The sequence below is a fragment of the Chaetura pelagica genome, unplaced genomic scaffold (assembly GCF_000747805.2).
Source record: "Chaetura pelagica isolate M959 unplaced genomic scaffold, ChaPel_1.0 scaffold46, whole genome shotgun sequence".
Classification (NCBI taxonomy): domain Eukaryota; kingdom Metazoa; phylum Chordata; class Aves; order Apodiformes; family Apodidae; genus Chaetura; species Chaetura pelagica.
In genome coordinates, this window is record NW_009954102.1 from 132434 (window position 1) to 142436 (window position 10003).

The window sequence follows — 10003 nt, forward strand, 5'->3', positions numbered from 1 at the left end:
CCCTCCTTCACCAACTTTCAATTCCCCCTGCTGAAGATTTCTTCCCCCACAGAGCAACATCTACTTTACCTCGGGGGATGTTTTGTTGCAAATGGTAATAGTAAACTAATCAGGCCATTGATATTTTCCTTAGCTTTAGGAAAAGAAAAACAACAACAACAAAACAAAATAATAATAATAATAATAATAATAATAATAATAATAATAATAATAATAATAATAATAATAATAATAAATAATAATAATAAATAATAATAATAATACAAAGCAAAAATGAATAGAGAGAAATGAATAGAGAGAAAGTCTATCCTGAAGCCCTTACTGTGGCCCATAGAACCACAGAATCACAGAATGCCAGGTTGGAAGGGACCTCAAGGATCATCTGGTCCAACCTTTCTAGGTTCTGCTACACTTGATATGAGGTGGCTCAGCACCCTGAAGCAGGCTGTGGTTGTGGCACAGGGAGCCATACCTAAAAGGCATTAGTGTAGGTACTGGGGGATGGCAGCAGTGTAGCTGCAGCAGCATGTGCTTCAGATGGGCTGCAAAAATCCTCCTGAGCTGCTCCATGTGTCTGCAGCAGCTTGGTGGTGATTAGCTTGGTGTCTTCAGACTTTTTCCACATCAATCAATACAAGTGTTTGCATGACTCTCACAGCAGAGAAGCCAAGATCTGCTCAGACACTGATGAACTTTCTTTAAAGTAGGAAATCTTGGAATCCACCATAAATGCAACGGCTATTGCTGAAGAAGCAGTGAGGTTCCTGGGCAATCCATCTCCATAAAACAATTAAAGTCAGACAGAGGAAGTCACTTTCATGTGAGCTGCAGTTGTTATTACCCACATGTAATTTACATCAGGGTCAAGATAGGCTAGGAGCCACAATTGCATTCTTGGCTTCACTGAGCCCTGCAAGATATTGTTACAGGTCTTCTGGGTGCTCCTCAAAAGCCCTGTTTAGGGTGACTGAGCATTAGGGCCCATGGTTTATGGTTAGATTCATGAATAGAGCTCAGAGCTGCAGGGTTCCAGCTTGCAACCCCCACTCTCTGCTGGAATTTATAGCTCTGAATTAACAGGGGTAGCTAACCCACTGCATGAGGTGATGGGGATGTGTGAAGGATGGAGCTCACAGCCTGTGCAGTCTAGAGGCCAGAGATGGGGTTAAGGTAACAATTCCACCTTCCCAATGTGGCATGAGGCAAGAGGATGTCTTTAACTCATAGAGTCGTAGAAGCATGGAATGTATGGGGTTGGAAGAGACCTTAAATATCTCAGTCTTCATTTGTGAACTAATTGAGTTAAAGACAGCCTGGAGAAGATAAAACTCTGGGGGGACCTTATAACACCTTCCAATACCTGAAGGGACCCCTAAGAAGGCTGGGGAAGAGCTGCTCACAAGGGCAGGTAACAACAGGACAAGGGGTGATGGTCTGAAGCTAGAGAAGGGCAGATTTAGGTTGGACATTAGGAAAAAGTTCTTCAATATGAGGGTGGTGGATCATTGGAACAGGTTGTCCAGAGAGATGGTGGAGGCCCCATCCCTGGAGACATCCCAGGTCAGGCTTGATGGGGCTCTGAGCAACCTGGTCAAGTGTGAGATGTCCCTGCTTATTGGAGGGGGGTGGGACTAGTTGACCTGTCTACAGAGCTGATAGTGTCTTGCTACACATGATAATCAGGACTTTGTATGTTGGAGCCTGGTAGATCTGTGTGCATGTGTGCTGGGACACTCCTGGCTGTGCCAAAACAGGGGCAAGCTGTCTCCAGCATAAGGTTTTGACCTTGTTGTCTGGAGCTTGTCCATGCCTTCAAATAGCTTGAAGTGAATCTGGGCTCTCTGGGGGACTCCCGGGGCATGGTGTGTGTTCAGTCTGCAGAAGGTGGCATCTTGAGCAGGAGCCCAGTGGGAAACACCATAAAGAGAGTCTGAGTCTGAGCACGAGAGTATTCAGCATTTTGTTCAGTGGTGGAGGGATGGAGGAAGGCACCTCTGTCCACGAAATGTCCAGATGTCCATCAGCTTCTGAAGCTGGGTTAGTCTGGGAAGGAATTCCTATTAAACCTATGGAGTGGGAATTTAAACCCACATCTGGCATCTCAGTGGAGATACTTTCACCCTGGGCCTCAGGCTTCTCTGAGGTAAAGATCAGCACTTTGCCTGATCCCAACCCCTGCCCCATTTGAAATAAAGTATTTAAGCATCCATTTAGGACATAATGTAATACTTTGGCTTATCTCAACTGAACGTGTAAAGAGCAATTTTTCATTCTTCCATTAAAGAAATGTGATTGCTTTGATCTTTGAAAAGGGGTGCACAGAGTATGTAGGTAATATTTTGTATTTGGCACTGATATGATGGCTGCTGAAATACTCTGTTCAGTTCTACTTCATGAATAATACAGAGTTTCAGGCTTTTCCCTGTGGAATACCTCAAGGGAGCATTTGGAGAATAATGAAAGGATTAGAAAAAAAGCCACATAGTGAGGAGCTCAACCTGCTTTGCACATCTGACAGAAGATGGAGGGGACCTGAAATACCTGCTTGAAGGATTAATATTTGTTCACAGAGTTCTCCAGTCTAGCAGATGTAAGGGCTGGAAGCTGAAGCTTGAAAAAAATCTGACTAAAATTAAATGTCCACTTCTCATGCTGAGGGTCATTAACTGCAGAAAAGGAATTGCAGAGAGAAATAATTGATTCTAAGCCATTAGACATTTGTAAATGAGCATTATGCCAAAGACAGTGCTCCATGGGGTTTGAGTTAGACATTGTATAAGGGGTCTCACGGTTTCTATTACACAGATGGTTACACCAGGTGATGTGTAGGGGCCTCCTTTGAACCTTGCAACTCTTTCTATGAAGTGGTATCCTTGGTAGCACCTTTTAATTTCACAGTTACAGCAAGAAATAATTTGGCTCAAGGAGGAGGAAATAATGATTCATTAAGCTGAGTCAGAAGTAGATAAAAGAACAGTGAAAATGTGCTCTTTCTTTGGGGTTGTCTGAGTTCCCACTTATCAAATAACAATTGAGATGTGCTGTAGACCTGGTGGAGGTGCAGTGGCTATGAAAAATGGCTTGGGTCAGGTTGATCCTTATGGAAAGGTAAAAGTCATCCCTAAAAAGCTCCCCAGCAAGACACAGAGTTAACTAGACTCCAAGTCCAAATTCTCCTTTCACCTTGACCACTGAGCACTGCAGCCCATCAACATGGCCCTGTGGGACCAGAAAGGAGGTGGAGAGGAGCACTGGATGTGTCCTGCCTCAAGGGAAAACTCATCACCCCTCCACATCTCAGATTTGGGTGTTTCATTTTTAGCCACTGCTTACTTGCTCTAGTCTGGAATCATTATCACATGTTATGAAATATTCTGCCACATATTTAATCATAATTGTATTTCATTACACTGGGAGTCCAGCTGAGGAGTCGCCCTGTATTTTTGTGAACTATAAAGGCCCAGAGCAAACTGATTAAAATATATCTCAGCAAGAAAGAGCCCTGTATTTTTGTGAACTATAAAGGCCTAATTTTGCCCTGAACAAACTGATTAAAATATATCTCAGCAAGAAAGTTAGTCGGGCCTTCTTTGCATGAGGGAGCTGGGGTTGCTCATCTGGCTGTGGGATTTACTCATAGAATTATAGAGCAGTGTGCTGGATGGGTCTTCTGAAGGTCATCAAGTCCAAAGTCCTGATCAAAGCAGAATGGCCTAGAGCACGTTGATCAGGGCCTTGTTTGGTCAAGTTTTGAGTATCTCCAAGGATGGAGCCTCCACAACCTTTATAGACCATGGATTCCAATCTTTAACTAACCTCAAGGGGAAGAAAACAAAATACCTCAACAACAACAACAACCAAACAAACAACAAACCCATAAAAAGCCCCAAACCCAGGTGATTTATTATATTTCTTCACCAGACCAAATAAATCTAAGTAGAGGTGAGGGGGGGCTTTCATCCTTGTATCAAGATGGATCTAGATGATGTTCCATAGGATCAGAGTAAAACTGATTTGATCTGGAAACCACATTTTAGGTTTTAAAGAACAGAAAAGACTAACTGTGGGTCACTTGGTGCTAATGGGATGAGAAAAGTGTCTGCAAGAGTTGGTATATTTTTAGCAAATTCTGCCCTGCTACTATTTTATACCCAAAGAACCAAAATAAAGCACAAGCAGTTGGAGATACAAGAAATAATGTAATTTGTTCATAATAGGATGACACCAGAGCCTGACAAAGATGGAAGCCACCATCTTGTTCTAGCCCAGCCCTGTGTCCATGGACTCTCAGCAATGCCCCATGAACATCTACCTTGAAATTCAGTCTTCTGCTCCTGAGATGACACCATCTCTGCTAGAAAAAAAAAAAAAAAAAAAGGAGAGAGGAAGGGAAGCAGGGCAATTATGTCTGAGACAGACACTGATTTGCTTTTGATATTGCATGTTTAAAATAGGAATTTTATCAAGGTTTGATCATGACCAGTGTGCTTTGATGTAATATCTAATCAGTGGGTGCCTGTAAGTACTGGCACAATATCACAACACCCTTTTATTCCTTTTCTTTTTCTTTTTCCTTTTCTTTTTCTTTTTCTTTTGAAAAATGCAAATAAATAAGCAGGGACCCTCCTGAGAGTTGCTTTCCTTAAATGCTCTGGCTTAGAAAGGGGGATCACAAGGAGGTGTGAAAATTTAGTCGTGTTCCCGTGGCTGCATCAACTGCTCCAGGCAGTGAGAACTGCACCCTGGAGACTGGGAGCAGGGTGGGAATTGATGGAGCACTGCTGCTTTGCACCAACCCAGGAGCACAGCTGATGTGCCTTGCATGCTAATGGCACCACATCAGTAAATATCATCTCCCCAGGGGAAGGGCTTGGGTGATTAAGGGTAAAATCCTGGCCTTTTCCAGCCAACATCAAGCTTCTCCTTGACATCAGCCAGGCCTACACTTCACCACAGCAGGATCTATTTCAGTGTGGGCTTTCTCCTCAGTAACTGTGTGCTGTTCTGAGAAAGCATCCTCAAGAGTCAGAACAGTGAACACTTACTCACTTGAATAGACCCATTGATTTAATGCCCCATTTTGCTACAGGGAATGTATCTCTCAAGGCAGCTCTGTGGCTTTACATTCCAGTTGCACATTTCAACAGGTTTCAAGGGGCTGAAAGCAAAATTTCCAAGGGGAAACAACATCTTTTGTGATGACAGACTTCCACTGTGGGAGTCTCCAGATTAAACACACCATGACTGTGGAAAGGAGGGAATGTTAGATGTAGTTTTGAATACAGTCAAACTTGGCTCTTGAAGCTGTTCCCTCATGACAAAGAAATGATTTGGGTTTTGAATACCTTCCTGTGTAAAACCAGAACAAAAATGATCCATCAAAATGATCATGCTTGTAGAAACCCTAATTCCTGTAACCAGAAGCAGTTAAAAGCAAGTGGTGGCTATTCTCATACCCATCTTTCTTTTCCCTACCTAATGACCAAGTTCCTGCCAAACTAAGGTAACAGGGAGTCTTTTGGATATGTAATGAGATGCTTAAGCCACTCTGCTCCCAGAACAGGGGGAGCTGAGTGGGAGAAAATATTATCAGTATGATGAATTTGAAGAAGGAATAATGTGTAGTACTCAGATGGTCATATACTTATGATTCTCTTCCTTGAATTTATTGCTATATAAATGAAATTCATGTCCTGAAGTTCCAGAGAAGCAGGAAGTTCTGTGCTACTGAAAGAAACCTAAATATCACAGAATCACAGGATAGTGGGGGTTGGAAGGGGCCTCTGGAGATCATCTGGTCCAACTCCCCTGGCAGAGCAGGATCCCCTAGAGCAGATCCCACAGGAACACATCCAGGTGGGGTTGGAATGTCTCCAGGGATGGAGACTCCACAGCCTCCCTGGGCAGCCTGTCCCAGGGCTCTGGTACCCTCAGAGTAAAGAAGGATTTTCTCATATTCAGGTTAAAACTCCTGTGCTCCAATTTCTGACCACTGTCCCTTGTCCTGTCCCTGGAATCACTACAGAGACCTTCATTTGTGTAATCAATCCATCCCAGAAGCAGCAGGTATAATGTGAGGCAACTGTCTGGGATGCACTTGAATCTTAGGAAGGGTCTGGCCTCCTACAAGAGATCTTGAAAAGGCACAAGATTTGTCTGTGGTAAGGACTTCTTCCCAGAGGTCCCAGCTTCCTCCTGTGGTGATGACCTGGGGTGCCCAGGCTGTGCCCCAAGACACCAGAGGGGTTTAAGGCCTGCAAGGGCAGGACAGGAGCTGGGAACTGCAAAGCATGTCTGGCACAACCTGGGAATGAAGGCAGACCTCCAGATCAGCACGGACCAGGCAGTGCAGTTGGCAGGAGAGGATCAGCACGAAATGAGCAGCGATGGTGTTACTGAATGGGAGGCTCCACTTGATCCTTTTCCTCATGTCCGTTGTGCTGCTCTGCTTTCCTGGCTTGTTTCCCCTTGTCCACCTCAGAGAGCTGGTGACTGGAGGAAGTTCAGGTTTTTAAGGGAGCCTCGAGACTTTCTATTTTTGTTTTCCCAGTTTCTAACTGGGGACTGAGACCTGTACCCGTATTTCTCAGGCACTGCCCATCTAGGTGGAACACTGCCCCCTTAGTCACTGCTCCCTACCTGCCAACAGGGCTCCATAGATCAATAAATACATATAAGTAGGAATTACTGATTTGTAACCAACCTGTAAACCATCAAATGTGTTCCTACTGAAGGAAGGGGCCTCTGGAGATCATCTGGTCCAACTCCCCTGGCAGAGCAGGATCCCCTAGAGCAGATCCCACAGGAACACATCCAGGTGGGGTTGGAATGTCTCCAGGGATGGAGACTCCACAGCCTCCCTGGGCAGCCTGTCCCAGGGCTCTGGTACCCTCAGAGTAAAGAAGGATTTTCTCATATTCAGGTTAAAACTCCTGTGCTCCAATTTCTGACCACTGTCCCTTGTCCTGTCCCTGGAATCACTACAGAGACCTTCATTTGTGTAATCAATCCATCCCAGAAGCAGCAGGTATAATGTGAGGCAACTGTCTGGGATGCACTTGAATCTTAGGAAGGGTCTGGCCTCCTACAAGAGATCTTGAAAAGGCACAAGATTTGTCTGTGGTAAGGACTTCTTCCCAGAGGTCCCAGCTTCCTCCTGTGGTGATGACCTGGGGTGCCCAGGCTGTGCCCCAAGACACCAGAGGGGTTTAAGGCCTGCAAGGGCAGGACAGGAGCTGGGAACTGCAAAGCATGTCTGGCACAACCTGGGAATGAAGGCAGACCTCCAGATCAGCACGGACCAGGCAGTGCAGTTGGCAGGAGAGGATCAGCACGAAATGAGCAGCGATGGTGTTACTGAATGGGAGGCTCCACTTGATCCTTTTCCTCATGTCCGTTGTGCTGCTCTGCTTTCCTGGCTTGTTTCCCCTTGTCCACCTCAGAGAGCTGGTGACTGGAGGAAGTTCAGGTTTTTAAGGGAGCCTCGAGACTTTCTATTTTTGTTTTCCCAGTTTCTAACTGGGGACTGAGACCTGTACCCGTATTTCTCAGGCACTGCCCATCTAGGTGGAACACTGCCCCCTTAGTCACTGCTCCCTACCTGCCAACAGGGCTCCATAGATCAATAAATACATATAAGTAGGAATTACTGATTTGTAACCAACCTGTAAACCATCAAATGTGTTCCTACTGAATAATAAAAAATTGTTCCAGAGTCTTGGTTTTTCAATCGAAGTCAAATGGATGTGAAAAAGTTATTATATGGTGGTGTTATCTAGACAGCTATAAATCAATGTCAGAATCTTAAGAGTAATTTATAATTCATAATGAAAACCAGAAAAAAATCCTATGAGAATGCTACCAAAATATCTCTTATTAATATCTTCTATGTTGAAAGCCAAGGTTGTGCTGAAGCTCTCTGCCTGTGCAATACCAAGTTACAGATATGCACAAAACTTCTAAGAGCTTCAATATTTTCTGCTGTGTTCATATTACATATATTACAGTGTAAAAGTAGGAATATTCACAATATATAATTGACTTTTGCAAGACAGGAGTAAGAATTAAAGCAAAGTACTTCAAAGCTCATTAAGGATTAGTAAGTGAAGACATGACTCTTAGATTCTTGATTTTTTTTTTTCTATAATAGACTATCCCATTCCCCAGAACACATTTTCTTCTTAAAAATCCATCTTTTCCTTAGATTTCACAGCTTCAAGCTTCTTGAATTACTTTGTTGAAAGAATGATGTGTTTCAAAATACCATCTTTCTGTGAACATCATAAAAAACATCTCTTCCCTTCCTCATGAAGTAACTTTCCAAAGCATGAAAAGCAAGCAGTAAATTTTAATGTCTTGGAGTATAAGATGGCATGGTCCTAGGTTTTGGCTCAAAACTCTCTCAGGGCAGTAGTCTGTGTCCAACAGCAGCTGCCTTAGACATCCACTGCTGTTTACACAAGAAGCCAATAAAATATCTGACCAAATGGTTATTGCTGTGAAATAAATAATCTATTTTAAAAATCTAGCAGGTTCTGCTTGTATTTATAACAATGCCAAAGAGTGTTTGCATGAATATGAAAATACAAAAATGCATTCTATGCCACTTTCATTTATTTTCATGATGACTACACTGTGCCCTTTGAAATCTCTAAGTGTGGGAGACCCCCAGGAGACTCTATGGGTCAGGTTGTGGATATCTGGGGTGGAGAATTCAACACAACTCTTTTCTTATGGCTCCCTAGACAAGTCTATTTCTCTTCAGTTGTTTAAGCTTTGCATCCACATCCCTAATGGCTAAAACTGCACAGGAGTTTGACAAATTTTGTCAGACTTAGGTGGTCTGATTTACAGGTGTGCATGATATTTCTTATTTCCTTTTCCTCAAAAAGTATGCACCTTAACATAATTTCTACACACAACTCCCTTAGTCCCAAATTTGCACATCTATCTTTCCTTAAAATTAATTTCTGATACATATTTTAACATCAACCACAAAACTTCTCATTAAGCTCAAGTGCTGACACCCACGGAAATGAACAGGGCTAGACTTTTTCTCTTCAATTAAAACATACCTTGTCTTCTGTAGTTTAAAACAGACAACTACACATGAGCTTCCACCACCTTCTACTCTGCATATTCAGAAGCTCTTTTTCAGAAGCATAAAAACTTGAAACATATCTTTTAAAAAATGAAAGCACGTGTGGTGCAAAATCTGCATCTGTCACAGGAACTAGATAAATGGCCCAAATGGGCCAGATCTAACCAATGAACAGACTGTTTGAAAAAAAAAAATCTTTCCCTTTCATGTTATAATAATTGTCACGGACTGAATTTATGTTGTGCCATTTCCTGTTCAAGCTGCAGTCTTTGCTTGGAGAAAAAAGGTTTCAGAACTTTAATGCCTTCACTGTTCTTGGAAAGATAACAGTAAACGGGACTATTTTATGATTTCATTGCTTGGTTATTCATGTTCTTTCTTCCTATAGCCTTCAGGGAGAACTAGAAGGAAAGGGCGAGACAAAGAATTGGTTTCCCATCGAAAGCACAAAGAATTGGATTGTTGTTGCTGAAGGCAAAAAGTGAGCAGGGGAAAATGATGCTCCCAAAATTACCCCGTAACAGGAAACCCTCCCAATGCCTCCCATCCTTCTGCTCGAGCTGCACCAGCTCCCAGGGTGTGCAGCCATAAGGGCAGATGTTGGATCAAAGAGGAAATGTTTACCTAAACAATGACAAAGGGCTCTCCAAGGCATGCCAGGCTGCACAAGCCATTCCTTGCTCCCAGAAACCCAGAGTCCTGTTAAGCCTGGTGCTGCCTGACAGAAGCAGCAGCACAGGGACATGGGGCATGAGGAGGGAGATGAGTGCCCAATAGAAATCCAGTCTGGAAACCAGCAAGAAATCATTAAGAATGGGTATTTTTTTTCATCACAATATCAAGATAATGTCATCTTTATTGACAGGATGTGTGCCTTTCAGCTCTTCAGTGGATTTCCTCCTG